This window comes from Alexandromys fortis, unplaced genomic scaffold, assembly GCF_014885135.2.
Source record: "Alexandromys fortis isolate MF-2015 unplaced genomic scaffold, M_Fortis_MF-2015_v1.1 scaffold_100_3062768_6864082, whole genome shotgun sequence".
Lineage (NCBI taxonomy): Eukaryota > Metazoa > Chordata > Mammalia > Rodentia > Cricetidae > Alexandromys > Alexandromys fortis.
In genome coordinates this window covers 2,232,105-2,252,778 of record NW_026067993.1, presented here as the reverse complement: position 1 = coordinate 2,252,778, position 20,674 = coordinate 2,232,105, and the positions used below count along the sequence as shown (strand labels likewise).

Here is a 20,674-nt window from a genome sequence, read left to right as displayed (position 1 = left end):
TATTGAAAAGTGGTGTCTAGACCTGTGGTCAATTCTATACCGTCTGTGCCACAGAATGGACGGAGCACCTCACTGCAAATCCACTCTTACCTATCTGTCTTCAGACATTCCTTGAGATGTGGGAGCTCAGCAGCGTTTTGTGAGGAAGTGACAGATTGAGTCAGTCAGCTAAGGTTGTGTCGATTGGAACGACAGTGTCAAGTCTGGTGTAGTTATGTGTACTTACTAGATCTAGTGCGTTTGGGTTTCTGGTTGGAAACGTGTGAAGTGGGAAACTAGTTAGAAGGACACTAGGAGCTGTATCTTCTTGTACCCTCCACCCAGAGGGTAGTTTAAAGCCTGTGTTTCTTTGTAGTGCCTTGGAAGGAATGTATTATCTAGGCTGCCTTTGTGAGGATGGCTGCCGAAGGGTGGGCTGTCAGTTGTTTGAATTCTGGTACTCACTTACCAACAGAATATGGTGCTGATGTGAAGTTATTCAGCTTCGTGTTCTTTTCGTAGCATCATGCCCGTTTTATAATGAAACTCATGAGTATTCCTTCCTTTGGATGCTTGCCACAAAGTTACGTTTTTTTTTCTTTAAAGAATCGTGTGTTTGTGTGTGTGTGTGTGTGTGTGTGTGTGTGTGTGTGTGTGCCTCTATACACAAGTGCCTGTAGAGGCAATAATAGGAGATGGGGTCCTTTGGAGCTGGAGTTAAGTGCATTTTTGTGTCATCCGATATGAGTGCTGGGATTTGAACTCCTGTCTTTGTGGTTGAACAGTAAGTGCTCTTAACCATAAAACTATCTCCCTAACCCCATGAAGCTGCATCTTAGTCTCATCTCCTAGACCAGTAAGCTGCTGTTACTCCCCTGCAGCTTGAGCTCTGTTCTCCAGAGAGCATAGCATAATTCCTGGCACCTAACGGTGACTGCAGATTTGAGATACCCTGAGCGGCTTTCCTTTTGGCAGTGTTATTGTCAGAAGTGTCAGTCTTCCAGGAGTCCTGAAGTACAAAGGTGCTGTCTCTTAGACTTCCTTTAGAAAGAAGTTGAGTTCCCCATTTTGGCTGAGACCTTTCTTAACAGCTCTTCTGATTGTTAAATGTCAGCAACTTCAAAAAGAAATGTCAGCAAATTATCAGAGAAAGAAATTGCACATTTACTTAGGTGGATATATTGTAATTGACCTTAAATTTATAGGAAAATACCAAGAAAATTCTCCTTTTTGATAAATTTTTTTGTTTGTTCCCATACTGTTCTATTTGCTTTATGTTGGCGTAATCAACATCATGACCAAAAGTAACTTGGTCAGGAAAGTTTTTTTTTTTTTTTAATTTTATAGGTTATTGTCTATCATCATGTGACACCAACGAAGGAGCTTGAAGCAGAAACTGTGGAGGAGAGCTGCTTCCTTGCTGGTTCTCAGGCTCAGGGGCAACTACTTTTTCTATACCACGCAGGCTCATGGCCTGTTGCCAACAGTGAGCTGGGCTCTCCTTACATCAGGTAGCAGAAGTCAAGAAAATGCCCCCAGACATGCCTCACTGCCAGTTTGATAGTAGGCAGTTCTTCAGTTGAGGTTCCCCTCCCTCAAGTGTGTAAAGTTGACAACTAAGATCATCCATTGTACATATCTTAGGAAATGTAGTTTTTATTTCTCTTGATTGTGGTTATTTATTGGGCCTTTGTTCCTTCCGATATATGATGATTTCTTTGAAGTGGAAACACTTAAAACATTTATCTCTGCATCCTACAGACATCTGGCTGTGTTGCCCTTGTTTGGAAAATATGTTTACTTCAGAGAATACCCTTAGAAATGGCCAATTATATTCTGAACCCACCTTTATTTTGCAGTTCTCAGTTCAGCAACCCATTATTGAACATCTGACTTTGCATGGTTTGTGCCCAGCGTGGGTTGTGGGGATCATCTGGAGTCAGAACCCACAGTGAATAAACACAGATGTTGTCTGGTGGAGTGATTGCATGCTTGTATACTGAGTACTGTAGAGACAAGGCCTAGAGGACAGAGTTCATGGCCATCGCGGCCTGCATAGCTAGACTGTTTCACATTGACTAGGGGAAGCATAGAAAGACGTGGTTAATTTGGTGGGAACGCTACCATAAGGAGGCAGTGAATTCTGGCAATGAGAATCAAGAGAGGTTTCAGCAAAGAACATTTGAGATGAGTCTTGGTGTGTTCTAGTCTATTCGGTATTGATCTTGATCTGTCAGTATAAAAGCAGGTATGCATATGAACACAGTGATATTTTATGTTTGTGATCAGTTCACCTACAGATTTAATAGTATTTTCACATGAGGTGAGACAGAAGCAGAGCAGGTTTCATGACATCATCTGAGGCTTTCTTAAGGCCTAAAAGACTGGGCTGCATGAACAGATAGCAGCAGTAGTAGTGATGTGGACAAGAATCTCTTGGTGATTGATTCTGCCCCCGCCCAAGGGTTTTCTTGTCCTGTTCCTACAGGAGTTGGAGTTTTGGTTTTGAGGCCCACCAGTTTGACTCTGTTTATTTTGGTTTTTCAAATAGGGTTTCTCAGTGTATAATACACTGTCCTATATTATATACTCTTTAGACCAGGCTGGCCTCAAACTCCAAGTTCTGCTTGCCTCTGCCTCCTGGGTACTGGAATCAAAGGCGTGTCAGCCTGACTCTCTTGTTGATTGTGACTGAGGGTTGTTGCTTACCCATTGCAAGGCTCAGTTTCCCTATCCTTGGAAATGGTTATTTTGAAAAACAGACTCATGGAATTTTGGGATTAAAGGGGCGCAGGTCTGCAGAGTTCTCTTTTGGCGTCAGGACGTGAGAGGCCAGATGTTTGCAGAGCCAGGAAGGTCTTGAAACATAAGGCACTTTATCCAGTGCAACCTTTCCTCCCTGCATAGTGTTGAGGATGGGGACTATTTTGTTCTTTTTCTTAGGTAGCACGCGTTCACAAGTGCAGGACTGGCTCCTGGCTTCACTCGGCTGGTGAGTGGGGAAAGAGCTTCAGGGTGTGACAGGGTGAGGGCAGCAGGCAAGGACCACCTCAGAAAGAGGTGATGGCGGTCCAGGCCTGCCAATTACTGCCACGCAGGATTCATTTCCTTGAGGTTCCCTGTAAAATCATTTGTTTAAAAATCAAAGGTTGTTTGAAAACAGCACAAGGGGAAAATGCAACCTGTGATATCACGCAGTATGCCAGACTTTCTTCCAAACGCCAGTAGCATCCTTTCAAAGTTCACTCCATGTGCTCCAGACAGAACCCATCTGGAAGACCTCCAGTTCTCCAGTTTGCATCTTCTGTTTTCTTTTTTTTTTTTGTCTCTATCAAATGTGGATTTATTCAATGACAAGCACTTTCTACAGCCACACCTGTGGAACATCACATGGCAAAAGTGCGGTGTTTTTTTTTTTTCTCTCTCTACACTTTTTTCCTTTTTTAAACCTTATTAAAAATGAGATTGTTCCTAAAAATATAGAAAGAAATAAACATAAGTTCACAAAAAACTGTACGTTATTAGAAAGTCACTAAGACACCACATTTGGTTATATGAAAAGTCAGTCCCTTTGGTTGCAAAAGGAACATGGAAACTTGTTGATGTTGATGGTTTCTTGCTGTTACCAGATAGGGGAGGGGACGCAATGGGCAGGGTTTGTTTTTTTTTTAAACCTGCTTTCCTTATCAACTACTCTGTCAATAGAGAAAATCCACCGAGCTCCATAGGCAGAGGAGATGAGGAAAGCAAAGGGAGAACTGGCCCCTTTGGTCATGCCCTACCCCACTTCTTCAGATCAAGTCTATAATCTCCACCCCACCTTAGGAGTGCCTGGTCCCTAGGAAAGAGCTGGAACTGAGGAGGAGCACGGAGCAGACAACGAAGGCCACACTCTCCCTTCCTCCTCCAACAGTGAACGACTCCAGTCCATTTTATGCCAAGGGAAACTTGCCATGGGGAGCGTTATCCCCAGTTCTAAGAGTTCCAAGCATCTGACTGACACAAAGTTTGTTACAGCTAGTTATTTAGATAAAATATAAATATTTATGCATAATAGAAAGTCAATTTAAATATTCTTCAATCCACCTGTTACTTAAAAGCAAAAAAAAATTTCTCAAATAAAATTAAGTTTTGAGGTTTATCGACAGAAAACGTGACTTTAGAAATAGGCAACAGGGAATATGGTGAGGGTGGGGTGAGAAGGAGTAAGGGCTGCCCAGGAACTGCACTGCCCCCTACCCCCCTCAGTACCGCCCCCACCAGTGGAACATTGCTTGGATGCCTCAGCTCCCGGCTTAGGCCAGCTAGCAGCCACCTCCCTAGTGCAAGTACCCGTAATTTCTGATGGGAGGGGCCCTGCTGATGATGCCTATTAGCTAAATGTGGCGTGGCACTATGAAACACATTCTAGCCAAATAGCTTAGAATTTTCATCATATTCTTGCTTTGCAGTAGGTGACAGCAAACACTGCACCCTTCCTATGTACTGGGTTCTTTCTATGATTACTTATGTCATGGAGTTCCCGTAGTAACCAAAGAAGTTTTTCATTTTATGGATACAGCACATGGGAGCTCAGAGGCCACGCCGATGGACTGTCATCAGAGTTCTCAGCAAGTCCCTCAGAGTCATGTGTACCAATGGCTCTCAGTCCCCATGGTTTGTCAGCGTCACCAGAGTGTCCTTAAAACTGCTGCTGTCCAAGCTCCCTCTCAAACTCATGGAATCGAGAGTGTCAGGGTGAGACCCCAGTGTGGGTACTCTACACCTCAGGGTAGAATGAGAAGCAATAGTCTTGCCTTTCCTCTCAGGATGCGCACTCCAGATCCTCACATAGTACAACAGTGCTTTGCATATTGGATGTGCCTATTAAATACTCACTTGAATAAGTGTGCTTTTTCTACAGGGAGCTTGCAGTCCACAAGGGAGATTATGCATACTTGCTTCTGTGAGATCAACCAGTAATAGTAATGTTCAAGATTGCTTCATTGACACTCAAAAAAACTGTTTATCTCTTAAGTGCTGTTAGAATAAATTATCTTGTGCATTGAGTATGCTGTGTACTAATCTTACTCCTCTGTGTGTGTGTGTGTGTGTGTGTGTGTGTGTGAGAGAGAGAGAGAGAGAGAGAGAGAGAGAGAGAGAGAGAGAGAGTGTTGGGCAATGGGGTCACGCTCTTATTCCCTGTTTGGATACAGCTTTTCGGTGAGGCGACTAGAGGTAATAAGTAGAACATTCTAAATTTTGTCAGCCAAGTGTCAATCCATATAACACATTCAGTAACAAGAGTAGGATTCTCTCCGGTCTACATGGAATTGGGATATTTTCTTGCCTTTCCAGAGAAGCATTGCTGGCTACCCTGTACATACCATGTACAGAAGCAGTTCTCAACCTTCATTCATCCAAGACACTCAGGATGGGTAGCATTTATATTAAACATACTATGGGCTCGGATAGAAGGTTGGCAAACCAAAGCAAGGAGTCATTGTAGAAGAATCTGGAATTCATCTTTTTGCTCTGCTGACTTAATAGAACGACCCTGTTACAGGGATAGCTTAGGTAGAACACCATTTTCTAAGAAGAAACAAATGATTTGAAACTTTAGGACTTTAGTAGCTACTTGCCACAAGTTGCCTGTGACACACCTGTCAGTTGATGAACCCTGGTGACAGTGCAGACAGTCATCTGCTGATATCACACAGGCAGTGAACCAGCATCTATGACTAGCCAGGTGCCATTGGCCATTCGCTGCTTGCCCCACCATTGTCGACGGAGTCACGGTGGGTCAGGATGCAGCAGCTAAGAGTCGCAGATGTGCGAGTTATTGATAGACGCACATGCACAGACATCTAGGTTGCTTATCCCAGACAGAGAAGAGTGGAAAGCATCTTCCCCGCATTGGGAAAGCTTGGCTTGAGCGCCTGGTCTTCCTACCTGTTGCTGGTGGCAGCTCAGTGAAGCACTTGCTTCTTTCTGAACTTGTTTTGCCTTGTGGATGACAGGAGGCAGGCAGCTTTGCCTCATTTACTTCACAGCCTTCCCATGCTGACAGAGCTCCTGGGAGAGCGGTGGAGAGCTGACGTGTATGTCATAGGCAGATCATGGCGAAGGCTGTGAGCGTGGGGGCTTTTTTCTCGTGGACAGACAGACTGATGAGCCATGCCTTTTCCATTTAAATTCCCTCTGGAGGCTCACAGGAGGGGCTCAAGGTGGGGTTTGTCTTTGCTGTCATTCTCTAGAAAACATGCATTTTCTGCATTCCAAAGAGCAAAGTCACTCTCATTCAGAGCTCAGCTGTGGAGCTCAGCCAAAGGGTCTGAGTTTGTAACTGATTAATTTTCATGGGACGTGCCACGTGTGAGGTAGCTGGTTGTTTTGCAAATGGGCGATTTGACAAAGGGGAAAAGTTGGGATTCACTTACTGTAAATTGCAAGAAAGAAACAACAGAAAATTAAATATTAGAAGAACTTGGCTATCACGAAACCACATACTTTCACATCAGTAAAATGTGGAGTTCTGAGTTGAGTGAAATGTGAAACTTCTTGCCAACCACAGAGAGTAAAATGGAGTACTTTTGTTTCATTATTAATACCAGGGTCCTTGTTTCTTCAAATGAGAATTGATAGCAACCATATCAGAATCTTTTTCAAGAACAAAACAGGAGAGGAAAATAAACAAAATAAGCACACACAGAGGCCCTAACACCACCCTTGCAGTGTCTGGGGGAGCAGTCTTACACACACAGAGGCCCTAACACCACCATTGCAGTGCTCGGGGAGCTGTCTTTGCACACACGTGCCTTACCACCACCATTTCAGTGCCTGGGGGAGCAGTCTTTGCACACTCAGAGGCCCTAACACCACCAATGCAGTGCTTGGGGGACCTGTCTTTGTACACACAGGTACCTTACCACCACCATTGCAGTGCCTGGGGGAGCTGTCTTTGCACACACAGGTACCTTACCACCACCATTGCAGTGCTCAGGGGAGCAGTAATTTTTTGACTTGTACTTTCGAGTATTGCAGGCCACTCAGAAATGGCTTTCCTATTTTTTTTATTATTAAACATTTCTCTCTCCTCCCTCCCTCCCTCCCTCCCTCCCTCCCTCCCTCCCTTCCTTCCTGATCTTCTGTCTTTTTCTTCTTTTCTCCTTTCTCCCTATCTGATCCAGTGACATTTTCTTTTAGTAAAACTGTAAGGTAGGTAACTATGTTGATATTTTCTTTTATATATAAATTTCCAAGTAGTATGTGTCAAGGACTCCATTAATCTACGTTTTCTCCGTTGGTTGAAAAGTTGCCTTTGGGGCTGGAGAAAAGACTTAAAGTAGTGGTTATGAGCATTTACTGCTTTTGTAGAAGACATGGGGTTTTAGTTCCTGGCTGGTGACTTAGTTCACAGCATCCTGGTGGTGACTTACAGCCACCTGTACTCCAGCTCTAGGGGACTCAATGTCCACTTGTCTTAAGGGCACCTGAGCTCAGGCGGTACACAGCAGCTGATGAAGGCACACAGACATGCACTGAAATAAGTGAAAAATGAGCGTTAGAAACAAAAGCCATGTTTTCTACACATGAATTCATCAATGCTTAAATATTTGTCTTTTAGTCTTTAAATTTTATTTATTGATCTATTTTTACATGTATTTTACGCATACATGTAAGCGTTTTGCTTGCATGTATGACTTTCTACCAGGTATCATATATATATACACACATATATATATATGCATATGCATGCATACTCATTTTGAGGGGCCAGAAGAGGGTGCTTATCTCCTGGCCCCTGGAACTGGAGTTACAGATGTGAGCTCCCATGTGGGTGCTGGGAACTTATCCAGTCCTCTGGAATTATAACCTCCTAACCACTGAGCCATCTCTAGAGCCAAGTATTTACTCTTTTAATGCTTTGAAATTTGCTTTTTGAATCTGCCACTTCATGTACCATCACCCCATTTTCATGTATTACAAATGTATTATGTAACTGTCTGATGGGGTCACCTTACTTTCCTTAGGCATTTTTTTTTTTTTAAGGAAATTCTGTGGTTTTGGTCCTTGTTGATTTTTCCATGAACTTTAGAATGCACTTGTCTAATTTTAAAAATTATTCTCTAGTGATATTTTTATGGGCATTGCTTTCTACTTACTCAGTATCCATATATACAGTACATTATAATAGGTTAATTTTTTTTTCTCTCTGGGAATGTCTTTCTTTGTGATGTCAGGGATTGAACCCAGTGTCACACAGTTGCTCGGCAAGTGTTCCACAGCTGAACTATGTCCTCTTGAAACCTGGTATATTCCCAGGAACATGTACATGTTTCTTCAGATAGACCTTGCATATTTCTTACATGATTGCCTTCCTAGGTATTTCTGCTTGTTATAATTACAATTACGTATTCTATCATTTAATTGTATATATGTGGGTTTAAAGTCTTGAATTCTGTATAATGACTTTCTTCTCAGCCACTTTACCAAATTTTTACTTTAATTGAATATTTAGGTATATCTCTTTATATTGTTTTTAAGTCATCACATCATCTGCCCAAACTCTTAATTTATATTTTTCTTTGAAATTGTAGAATGTCATAGGTTTCTTCTAATCACGTTGCTATATCCAGAAGGATTTTAATTGAGAGTAAATGTCCTACTTCACTTGACTATAATGTAAACGTTATTAATTATGGTCCTGGCTTTTGGCATCATCTATATTATGCTAAAAAGCATGCATACTTATTTTTAGAGTTTTCACTTTAAAATGGAAACTGTTGTTAAATGCCTATCTGAATCTTTTTTAGATTTTTTTCCATTTAAAATGGAAATCATACATTTTAAGAAAATGGCTATTTTTTCATTCTGTACATTTGCTGTACTATATAAATGAGATTTCAAATATGATATGTTCATATTGCTCAGATATTGTGTATGTCTATGTGTGTGTGTGCATGCGTGCACATGTGAGCTCATGTAGCTAGACTCAGGGAGTTAGTAATTTTTAAGTGATTTTTCTTTTTTTTTCAGCTTGTTTGGAAGTTCTGCATGCAGTATGTGTTTATTAGCAGTTTTAAGTTTTAGCATCAGCGTTGTGCTTTAAATCATGTAAGCTAATAAAGGTCTTTCCCCCATTTTTAAAACTGATTTAAAGACCATTTATACAACTTTTCTTTAAAAATGTTATAGAATTTCCCCCTGAAACTACCTTGACTTGGTGCTTTGTTGTGCGTATGTGTGTGTGTGTGTGTTAGTTTATTCTCCTTAAATTTTTTAATATTTCTTTGATAATGAATAGATTTGCATACATATATTTCTGTGGCCCTTTTCTTAGATCTTAGAAAACCTATTTTTCAAATTTATTTATATCGACTTTAATTACTTGAGGCTGACTTGTATTTGTTTATTTTCATTTTACAATTAATAGTTTCTGGCTTTTTGTTGTATTTATCTATCCTCCCATTTGTTTGATACAGCCAAAGTTAATTATTTATTTTCAAAAATCAACTTCTGTCTTACTTTTTGGTTCTTCCATCTTTTTATTGACTTAGATTTGTATTTCTTTTTTAAATCTCCATAACTCCCATTTTGCCTGGGTTTAATTTGGACGTTTTTCTTTTTCTTCTATTTTGGTTGTGTGTGTTGCGCTGTGTGTATGTAGTGTGTTCTTGTGAGTGTGGGTGTGTATGTGTGCACCTGGAGGGCAGAGGCGATATAGGGTATCTTTCCTTCACAAATTGCTGCCTTATGTTTTGAGACAAGCTCTAGTCCATGAATCTGAATCCACTCATTTGGTGAGACTTACTGGCCAATGAACTTCAAGGACCTGCTTGTCTCTGCCCTCACCACAGTTCTCACCCAGGGCTGGGATTGCAGGGCAGTGATTTCGGGGATCTGACCTTAGGTCCTCATGCTGGACACTTTCCTCTAACAGGTTCTTAGAGGAGTTCAATACATCGTAAATTCTTTACTACTTTGTGTTTTTCATTGGGTGACTTGACTATGGATAGTTGAATGGTATACAGATTCCATGAGAGACATTACAGGGACCTTGTCTGTTTGACTTATGCCTTCCACAGTGCTTCTAATGTACTTCATATAGCTTCATGTATTTAAGTGGTAAAATATTTTGTAATTTCTTAGGCTAGTGGGTGGAGACTCTTACTGCCCAATCCTTGTAACCCGTGTTTGATTTCCAGAACCCGTGGGAAAGTAGAAAGAAAGAACTGACTCTGCAGAGTTGCCCTCTGACTTCCTTGTGGTGGTTGTAGCACAGCACACACCTGAAGCTCACACACAAAACCGAATAACAAAATAAATAGTTAAAATTATATTTGAGCTTTTCAGATAGAGTTGATCATGTGGACATTAGTCGGAGTTGGCAATGCCCAGAGAATGTAGCTGCTTGTCCCTCCCCAAACCTTTCCCTATGCATCCCTTCACCTGAGTCCTTCGAGAAAGCTTTTCTAATAAACCAATGATTATGAAGAACAGAGAGGAAAAGGAAATGTTTTCCATGTAAGAACATCATTTCTCAAGGAGTTACTGGAACCGGGGCTGCTTCCCTTTCAATGCGTGTGTTCATCCTTGCTTTCTCAGACATTCTCTCTAGGTATCTGCTGCTGTGGGGGCAGAAGGTAATGGTAGGCACCCTTCACATCACTCCTTCGGAGCATATTAATAGGCTTATTTTTAAATTCTACTAATACAATTTCTTTTATGTCAAATAAACCTGGATAATCTTTCTAAGAGATTAACCCGTGAGGGAAAAGTACACCGGCAGAATCAGGGTACCGGACAGGAGGGATAGCAGTGGTCATAAGATGCTGGTGACCCTTGTGGCCTTAGATGTGTTGCCCAGCTCCAGCATTGAAATGATAAAGACAAAACCATGCTAGGGAAGGAAGTAGTGCAGAGCTGGGGAGGCCAGACCCTTAGCTGCCGACCAGCTTTCTTCTGCTCTTCCCTCATGATTCTTTCCAAAGCCAGCTTTCATTCAGAACCCAAGCTTCAGGTTCAAGTGCAAAGGGAAATACAAAGAAAACAACTGATTGCAGTACTCTGAGTCCTGTAGAGCTGTCATGAGAAACTCCGACACCGACTCTCTGCCCCTGTAGCCAGTGCTGTTTCCAGTTTCCCTGGGAGCCTTCTGCATTTTGCCCCACTGTGCATTTTCAGAGGGACTTGACATTTGATTACTTCTCTTGGCAGACCCAACACTCTTTGCTAAGGCACAGGCTGTGTGCTTGCTGATCGCAGAGGGGAATCTGTGATGTAGCTTCCGAGGTCTAAGAATTGCAGACTTCCATTCTAGTCTCCTGATGAGGCTGCTAATCTGGGTGCCAATGGTGTTTCTCTACAGGGACACCTGCCCACACAACATGATTAGAAATTATAATGAGGACGGCGATGAGTCTTCCAGGACACCCACGTTTTTTGCAAGATATTTTCACTAATCGTCTCTATCACAATCAGTTAGAGGAATGTTTTTTTTTTCTTTCCTTCCTCTTTAATCTCTTTAATCTTTTCTCATTCTTTCTAAGTCCACCAAAAATGCTGGTGCAATTCTAGCATAGGTTAAAGATTGGTGATCACCATGATTAGCATGTATTTTTTCATGTAAATGATTGTACATCTCTGAACATGTAGTATGACGAGAGTGCACTATACCACACAAAAAAATATTTGACATCAGACTCCAGCAGTGCCAGATACACCCAGTGATATTTTAGTACAGGTTCCTTCCAGTCTCTGCAACTGTACCTCCTCTTCAATGGGCATCCAGTTCTGTTGTACTCAGTGTATTAGGATTGTAAGACTCAAATGAGGTCTTAAGGAAGGAATGCTTCATTAAGGCTACACCGCTAATGAAGAGGATTGTTATTCAAGCTATTTTTGCATTATTGCCAACTTAGCCAATTAAGGTTATATTTAGTGTAGTACAACCAAGGAATGTAGGTGTGAGAACTGGAGGCCTATTGCTATATGAAACCAATACTGGGAGTGGGGGAGTCAAGAGAGAGAGAGAGAACCAAAAATACCTGCACTGTGCTGTTATAAAGGGCACTTCTTTGAACTGCTATCTTGAACTGGGGAAAAATTAGGGCCACAAAGAGCTGGTGCTTAGGGAGAAAAGTGGATCTCAGGAATGAAGAGTCTCAATGGAGGAGGAGGAGGATAAAGAAGGAGAAGGAAGGAGAAGAAGAAGAGGAAGACGAAGAAGAAGAGGAGGAGGAGGAGGAGGAGGAGGAGGAGGAGGAGGAGGAGGAGGGGGAGGAGGCCAGAACAGAGCTTGTGCCGGTGGCTCGAGTGTGTGTTAGTGGAGTGAAGTTCTGGAGGCAGCAAGAGCAATTAGACAATTAGAAAAATGCCAGCACTGTCTTTGGACCCATGTATCTGGAGTGTGGGAGGACAGGCAGACTCACAGGGTGGCTGTGGGGAAAACAGCATTCTCCAAAAAGAGTCTTCTCCAGGAACACTCTCTGAGGAAGGCAGGAACGGGTTCCAGGCTGTCACACAGCCTTCTCTCATTGAGTCTTCTTTGCACCTGCTACTTGTGTACTCTGCGTACCACATAGTCTTAAACATATTGGGGGCTACCTTTTTATTCAAGGTCTGAGCACTCAAAGAAATTCTTAAGAGGGCTTCTAAACAGGAAAGGGCTAACAAGGAGAAATTCTGGTTTTCTCTGCTCCTCTGAAACATTTTGGGTTCCATGATACTTCTATGATACTCATTCCCTCTGTCTAAGGGAAAAGGTTTTGCTACCTGAGAGAGAACGTTCAGGGATTCTCCTGTCTCTGGGCCCCATCACACTGTAGGGGAGCTGGATTAAGAGCTGTGTGGTCTGGTATCTGACGTCATGTGGGTTCTAAGGGTTTAACTTAGTTTCTCTCTATTGCGGTTTCTCTCATTACGGTTAAATGTTATGATTAAAAAAACATTTGGTGCATAGGTAGATAATTTGGTTCTAGTGCTGTGGGGGTCTAATAATTTCTAAACCCTTTTATTTGGTGGAAAACTTCAGCTTGTAAACTCAGCTGATGATTGTACTTTCTATTCTTCCTGTCTACTGACCTGCAGAATATGATAGACTTTTGATTTTTCCTTCTGTCGTTCATTCATTCTTTTCTTTCTGGGTGATTTATGAGATAAGTAAACTGAAATTTCAAAATAAAAATCTAAATTATCATGGAAAGTTTTGAAAGAAAAAATTCCATAATTCGCTCAGAAGGATTATTTCTAAGCAGGACTACAGAGTTTAATAGCATTTCCAGTGGGAACTTAAACACCTGGGCACATCTGGTCTCTGTAGATCTCTGCCAGTATGTTGCCCGAGAGTCTTTCTCTCTGATAGACTCCCTTTTAGGATGTCAGAACCCTGTGTTCTTGGAAACCATCTCAGGAGGTTTGGGAAGATGGTTCTTTCATAGCTTTCTGAGACAAACTTCCTGTTTGGCTTCATCTGGCCTCAAAAGAACCCTCCTGCCTCAGGCTTTTGGGAGCTGTGGTCATATGTGTGGGCCAGTATACTCAGCCATCACCAGCCCAAACCCAAAATTAACCGTTTATTTTACTGATCAACAAAAATGGAAAGTTTACAACAACAACCTCTTGTGGTAATGAGGGTCAAGCTGACCTTTCTCATCCACTTATTTCTTTTATTTTGTTTGGAAAACTGTTGAATCCATCCATCCATCCATCCATCTATCTATCTATCTATCTATCTATCTATCTATCTATCTATCTATCTTTTTAGTGAATCATAGAAACTCTTAATTTTTGTAAGAAGAACAAAGCCCAAGTTAACGCTGTGTAATACCCTTCACTGTTCAGCGCGAGCGGCTCTTTTCCTGATGGCATTTTTCTTGGTCTCCAGGTGGTCTGAGTAATATTTCCCTGTTGATTTTGGTGAGGTATAAGCACAGTTTAGAGAGCTCTCTAGGCATCTCCCCAGATTCCTCTCATATTACCTGTTCACATAAGCAAGGTGTGCTTATTGGAGCTAAGAAGTTGACTTTGGTGTCACCTGACTGTGGACGCTAGGGATTTTCTTCACAGTTTTTACTGGTGTATTTTGTGAATCAGCATCCAGATGTGGATGGATATCCCTTTGCATGTAGTCATCATGGCTTTAACTGTTTTCCAGCTCTTCCCATGTTTTATGACCTTGACACTTGAGAAGTTCCAAATTTCCAAGCCTGGGTCAACATAGAATCTCTATTGATTTTTGTTTACTTAATGCGTTCCCATGATTAGACTCCAGCTATATATTTTTGAGTAGACTATGACGTGGCAAAAATGCTTTTTTTTATTGATTTGTGTCATTGAGTATATGGGCTCAAAGTGACTTATGACTGGTGATGTTACTTTAGGGTTGGCTAGTTTTGCTTTTTTGTTTTCTATTATAGTGGAAGACCGGTTATCTTGCACTGTTAACATTTGACACCTTTGCAAATTACTGGCCAATGTTCATACTGTTTTATAATGGAGAGCCTAGACTCCAAAAGCAAATTATTTCCCAACCTCAATTTGAACACATGGTTTATAACCAAAAACCATGTTGGAGCTTGGTATTTATAACCTTCAAGCCTGAATCCTGAGCTCAGTTGATGGATAGATATGAATTGTAGTTTTGAGTATGTATGTACCCACCTAGTCAGCGAATAACGCATAACCTAGGGGCTGGTACAGAATGAGTCTCCAGTGGGATGGGTTACACTAGAGAATGTAGGAAGGAGTGAGAGATGTCTGTCTTTCACTCTGACTACTGAAAATGTCCGTTCCTTACTAATTGGTATCCCCAATCATCCGTGAGCCAGGAAGAAGTGATGGAGGGTGATGGGGAGAGTAGACTGTTATTTGTCAAGGGCGTAGAAATATCTTCACTGATGGGCCCCAGATCAAAGGCATAGAGAAAAGATGTTTTCTCAATACTTTAGATATCTTTATGCATTGAACCTTTGTACTTTTTATTGAACTCTTCCATCTTTGCGGTATTTTCTAAGGATGGCCAGAGGGTTGGCAAGAAGAAGTATTGGTGGTTAGAGCTAGAATGGGAGCATGGTTTCAAGCCACTAAGGCCTGTGGTAAAATCCCAAGTCTCAAATGTGATGCTGTCTGCACTGCTTCTTTGTCAGTATCCCCCGGTCCTGCTTACTTTCCTCATCTTCACATACTGATGGAACCATTTTGTAGCCATGGCCATTTGCCTTCACGGTGTGTTACAGGCTTTTGGTCCTATCGGTATACAATTGAGAGAAACTCTATCTGAATCTGGACAGCTATTACTCAATTTATCTCCATATCTCCATCAGATGCTATGGTCTGCTTCTAGGCTGGGAGGGTGACGCTGGTAGAGAATAGGAGATGAACTGTACAGCATAGTAGCCACCATTACCACGTGTTGTTACTGAGTACTTCAGATGTGACTAGTGCCATGTGTTGAAAGGATTGTATTTTGGATATATTTGTAAAATAAAATTTTAGCTTATTTTTAAAGGATATCTACTAGAAAATTCGAAGTTATGCATATGACTTTTATTATATGTCTGTTGAACATTGCTGTGTCAGAGCCTGGGGAGAATATAGAACACAGGAAAATGGCCTGTGTTCTCCTTCTGAGTTCTAATAATAATTGGCATTAGAAGGAAAAGCTTCAACAGTCATAATTTTCATTAAAAATATTCTGGTTCAGGAGAATTGGCTGCTTTTATGTTATTGCTTGGACTGGAGAAGAATTTGACATTTGGTATTTTCATAATTGAGAACATAACTTGCTGCCTTTTAAAAAAAATCACAACATTTTGTGCTTGGCCACAGGTATCTGATTTTGGCTTTTGGAAAGCAAGAACCAAGACTTTTCTCTTGTTAGTATCTTTGGCACTGGCCGAAAGTCCACACACATGCATGCCAGGCAATCAGCTGCTTGTTGAGAAACTAAAAGGATTTGAAAATGAGAACGTTTTATGAAGCTACCTTATATTTAACGGGAAAGAGAAATGTCTACCTTCAAAAGGCAGCTCATTTTCTTAAGACAGCCACCAAAAATACAGAACATGCATGCAAGTGTTTATTTACTTCTTGATTTAATTACTATTCTCATCAGGTGTCCCTGTCAGCTCAGCTCCTGATAAAGAATCTTTCAAAATACTTAACCTCCCACCCCCTCTGGGTGAGGAAGACAGAAAAGGATGCTGCCTACACATGTTAATCTTTACCTCTGCTCAGATGTTCTCTCCGAATGCCTCCAGTCTAGATTATTCTCCCTTCTCCCGTTCTTTGATCCTTTCCCGTGCCTATCTGTCGGAGGAGGTGCGGATAATAGTGGAAGAGCGAGTTTAATCTTAGACTAAATTGACTTTTTCTCTCCTTATTTTATTTTATTAGACTTTATAATGAGTCAAGTGCTCTCTGAACTAAAGGCCCTCAGTCTTTCACTCCCTACTTTCGTTTGACTCTTGCTCATGTGGTGTGCAGTCTAGTACTTGGTGAGGGACAGGGTTTTGTGTGATCTTGTGTTGTCATGGTAAATTCAAGAGCCTTCCTGATTCCAGGACGGCTAAGGGCACCCCCAAACCAGGCACAGTGTGGTCTTATTCAGAGGCCATCCTTCCAGAATCTACTGTAGCCCTATTATTCTCTGCCTCTTCTTAGGCACAGCCTCCTTGATTCTGCTGTAGAGCAGAATGGAAGATAATGGGTACTCTTGGGGGCTACAATGCTCAAGACCTGGTTTGCTTCCAGGGTCTGTTGTTTGCTAGTTGCATCACTCAAGGCAAACAGCTCGTTGCCAGGGAACATTCATTTTTTTTTCACCTGTCCAAGTTGGCCAGTATCTTCTGCCTTACCAGGGTATCGCCATTCATTGATGTATGTAGGATACCTGCCTCATGTGGATACTTGGGATTTAGAAACACTAAATTAATAGGTTTTTTTCACATTTATCTGATTTTGCTGGTCATAGGCCAATAACTCTCTTCCGTCCTCCCTTTAGAGGAGGGAGAGAAGGGCATTGGAGTGGCTGTGTGGTAAAATCCACTTTAATTCTAGCTGTGAGAAAAAGAACAGTGAAAATGTGGTAAGCAATTGCTTCTAAAAAGCTCGGACTAAAAGCACTTGATGGATCTGTGCTGGCTTCCCGGTAGACTGGCCTCAGGGCTGCCCGCATAGCACAATTAATAGTTATTACTTGAGAAGGAACAAATAAAAAAGAGAGAGGGAGAGAGGGAGCAGGCATAAAAGCATCCCTTTCATCTTCCTGAGATGGCTCCTTTGTCAGGCCTGTGGAACCATACCTGTGAATCATCTCGGAGAAGCACAGTGTGGGGGACCAGAGGGGAGATCTTGCGGCTCCTTTCTTACCCACTTCCTATGCTGGGGAGAAGCATCTGAGCTCATCTTTCTTAGCGGCTGATGTCTTGTCAATATCTCTTGCCATTCACCATGCGTCTTCAAAAGTGCAGGCCTCTTTCTCTCATCCGTGCTGCAAACCGTGTAGAGGCACAACTGCTTTCTTGGCAGACAATGTTACAAAAGTTGGAAGTCAGGTGCGGGGCTGTAGCAGAGTCCTGTGCTGGGAGAATGGAGACTTCAGTAGCTTTGATGAGTATAGGGACTGGCCTGTGCCCTGCTCCAGCTATGTTTGGTCTGAAATGAATCACAGCCTCCATGAGATCAACTGCTTTGCCTTCAACTCCTCACTCCACGACTGCTAGAGTCTTAAAAAAATCAGAGTTACAGGAAAAGGGAAATCTGACTTTTAAGATCAGTGTTCCAAGTGAGCCTACCACTGTCCCCTAAACCCACTGTCCTAGGCAGAGGGAAATATGGGCTGCATGATGACTCCAGCGGATACTGATGTGATTCTGTTACGTAATCTCTGTGAGCATCAGTTTGACATTTGTTAAATAAGTGTGAAGTTCCTGTCAGATTAGAAGCCAGCACACGTGAAACTGGCAGGAAGTAAGCTCTCAACAAATGGCTGCTGTTTTTATTATTATCTATAACCATTTCTCAGGGCTCTCCACTTTCGGCTCCATGAAATATTGGCTGTGAAAGTATTGTGCGTGGGATAGACAGAAACTACATGGTTCTTCAGTGGGAAAGAGTCAGTAAAGTTCAGATTCAATAATTCAGTCGTTTTACTAATTTCTACTCATGTTATTTTTCCTTTAGCTTCACATATTTTCTTATTCCTTGATTTCCCCCCCTTCTTTTTCGTAGTTTGCCTGTTACTGCTCTAACCCAAACTCTTCTCCCTGCCCATCTTGATGGTGTTGCTGCCTCTGTAGTCTCTTGAGTGTGGTCCACAGAGCAGTAGTAAAATCTGAGCGCTTGCTGGAAAGGACTCTCATTACCCTCACCCAGACCTGCTGTTGGATCATGGGTTATGTTTGATCACATGGTGCAGAGCCTTTGTCTAACCCGTTTTAACACATGCTTGCCAGTGTATGTTTATCCTCTTTCGGGGTCCTTCCAGACTGTGAATGATCTCCCTGCCCTCTTCAGTTCACCCAAACTATTGTTTGGGCTCTGACACTAAATCTGCTGTGGTCTTTTTCAGCATCTCATGGAGAGCTCTCCTGGAATATTTGAGTGCATCATATTAACACAGCTTTCCCTTGGAAACTATACGGTGGGTTTTCTTGTGTCTGCAAACATTTAAGGGATGTTTGCATGGCCTTTGAGGCCCTAGGATATACATTAGCTGTCACATCTTATGATTTTAGTCAGTGAACTCTAGACATAGAGATTTGTCCTTGGCCCAGCGTACACATCAAGCTTGTTTCCACCTGATGGTACGCTTAGATAAAATTGACCTGGAGTCCTGATGTAAGCACCTTAAATGTCATATCTTCAGGAGACCATCCCTTATCTTGAGCTCCAGCATTGTGAGTTTCCTTGATGTTTTCTTCTACTGTGTTTTTATATTCTGTCCTGTGCATACGGTTCTCTGAATACATGATTAGTACTGGGGGTGTTTTTGTTTCCTTTATTCTTTTGGCAAACTCTTGGTAGGAGAGATGTGTTCTAGAGGATTTTCTGTTTATATGGGATATACTCTGTGCAGAAAACAGATCATCAGTGAACTTGATTGTTCCATTCTCATTAATGGGTTGTTAATCTGTACTTTTTTGTCTTCTTGTCCTAAGGATGTCAGCTCCTTCAGGGTAGAGCCTATGTCTGCTTGTCACATCTGTAAACACCGCTTGTCGAAAGTCCCCTACAATAGTTAGTTTGTTTAGGAAGTGCTTGATTAGGAAATGGTTGGATCCAAGAGAACGCCACCTGAAAGCAGGTCTACAGGAAACACAGAATCTCTTTCATCACTGATTGGAGGTAGTATGTCTCTGGGGAAAATATCAAGTTTTTTTCTTTTCTTTAGTCTTAAGAAAGGGGAACAGGTGCTGGGATCTGGATCTAGGATTTATTTTTCTGGCCGTGGATAAAGATGAAGATCCTGAATTCACCTGACCGTTTGGGAGAGTGGCACTTGAATGGGCCCAAACTATTTCTATACCTCCAGTTTGGTATTTGGTGTGGCTGGAAATACCAGACCTTCTGACTTTTACGCTCGTTTTGCGCACATTAGTGATGTGCGTATATGAACCTTTTATTATTATGGACTCAGCCAGCCGTAACCATGGTGAGTAGACCTATCACACAGCATTTTTTTCTGAGTCAGTTTAAAATGCTGACAATTAAATATACCGTACTCTTTTAAGCAATCCATCAGTCTCCCTTGTTGTCATGGTGACCGGAGTATATTTAGAAATGTGACAAGTACACTGAGTTCAATTGCACTTTTGCCAAAACATAGTTTTGCAGCTAAAATTGAATTTCCTGATTGAAGATCCAAGTGCTGTTAAGGGGGATGATCATTTCTATACATTAGTCTACAAGTTGAACATATCGTCCTGTTAAATCAGCCCTTGAGGCCCCACAGGCTGTGAAGACGCTGCTTGAAGTGATTTTACTTTAACTTAGTGAGGAAAAGTCAAATAAAGAGGTCGCTGTGCTCTTTCTTCTTTCCACGTGAACTTACGCCTGACTAATATAATTACTTTAATGATTACCTCCTTTATATATTTATCTCTGGATTCTGTGTGAATTTTGCATGTCTGGTTCCCAGCGTTATGTTTTAATCTAGGGCATTATCAGGGTTCTCTTCCGCACTTTCCAGCTTACAGTCTATTCTTAGAAAAATGAGAACATCTTTTTGTCTTTGGCTCTCTGACCTTGGAGAGAGAAACATTCCCACCTTCCACAATCTTTTGATTTTCGGATTCAAATTGAAGTATAGGAGTAGTATTGAATAAGACTTTTTGTTCAGGCACTGGAAAAGGGGGAAAAAGCTCTGTCTTGTCTAACTATGAACTTGGTTGGAATCTTCACTTCTGTTTCTTGTTGTCTTGTCTGTGAAGTTCTGAGAATGACCACGGCTTGAGCTACTTGCTCACTAGATCACAAAGCTTTGGGATAGACATAATTGCTGGGTCATAATCACAATTCTGATATTATTTCAGCCCAAATGTTTTTGTCTTCTGCTCCAGAGGTGAGAAATCAGTACTCCAGGACCATCATATTCTCTCTGCATATTATATTCATTGTGCAAAATAATAGGTTTCTCATCTTTTTCATCCCAGTGAGTGCACCATTGGCATTTATCATGAACCTGTGGGTGTATATGGTTAGACAGTCTTTA

The 20,674-nt window shown here is 41.7% G+C and overlaps 1 protein-coding gene across 21 annotated transcripts in view; it reads left to right on the top strand.

The window, feature by feature from the left end:
• The window catches only part of Lpp (LIM domain containing preferred translocation partner in lipoma), a 617,771-nt gene that overhangs the window by 135,763 nt on the left and 461,334 nt on the right, over positions 1-20,674 (top strand). For 2 of the 21 annotated variants that reach the window (XM_050159995.1, XM_050160002.1), the window contains exon 3: positions 1,327-1,490. The exons of the other annotated variants lie outside the window; for them this stretch is intronic. The gene's annotated coding sequence lies outside the window, so the exon portion shown is untranslated. The remainder of the gene's footprint in view (positions 1-1,326; positions 1,491-20,674) is intronic. 21 annotated transcript variants of the gene reach the window in all.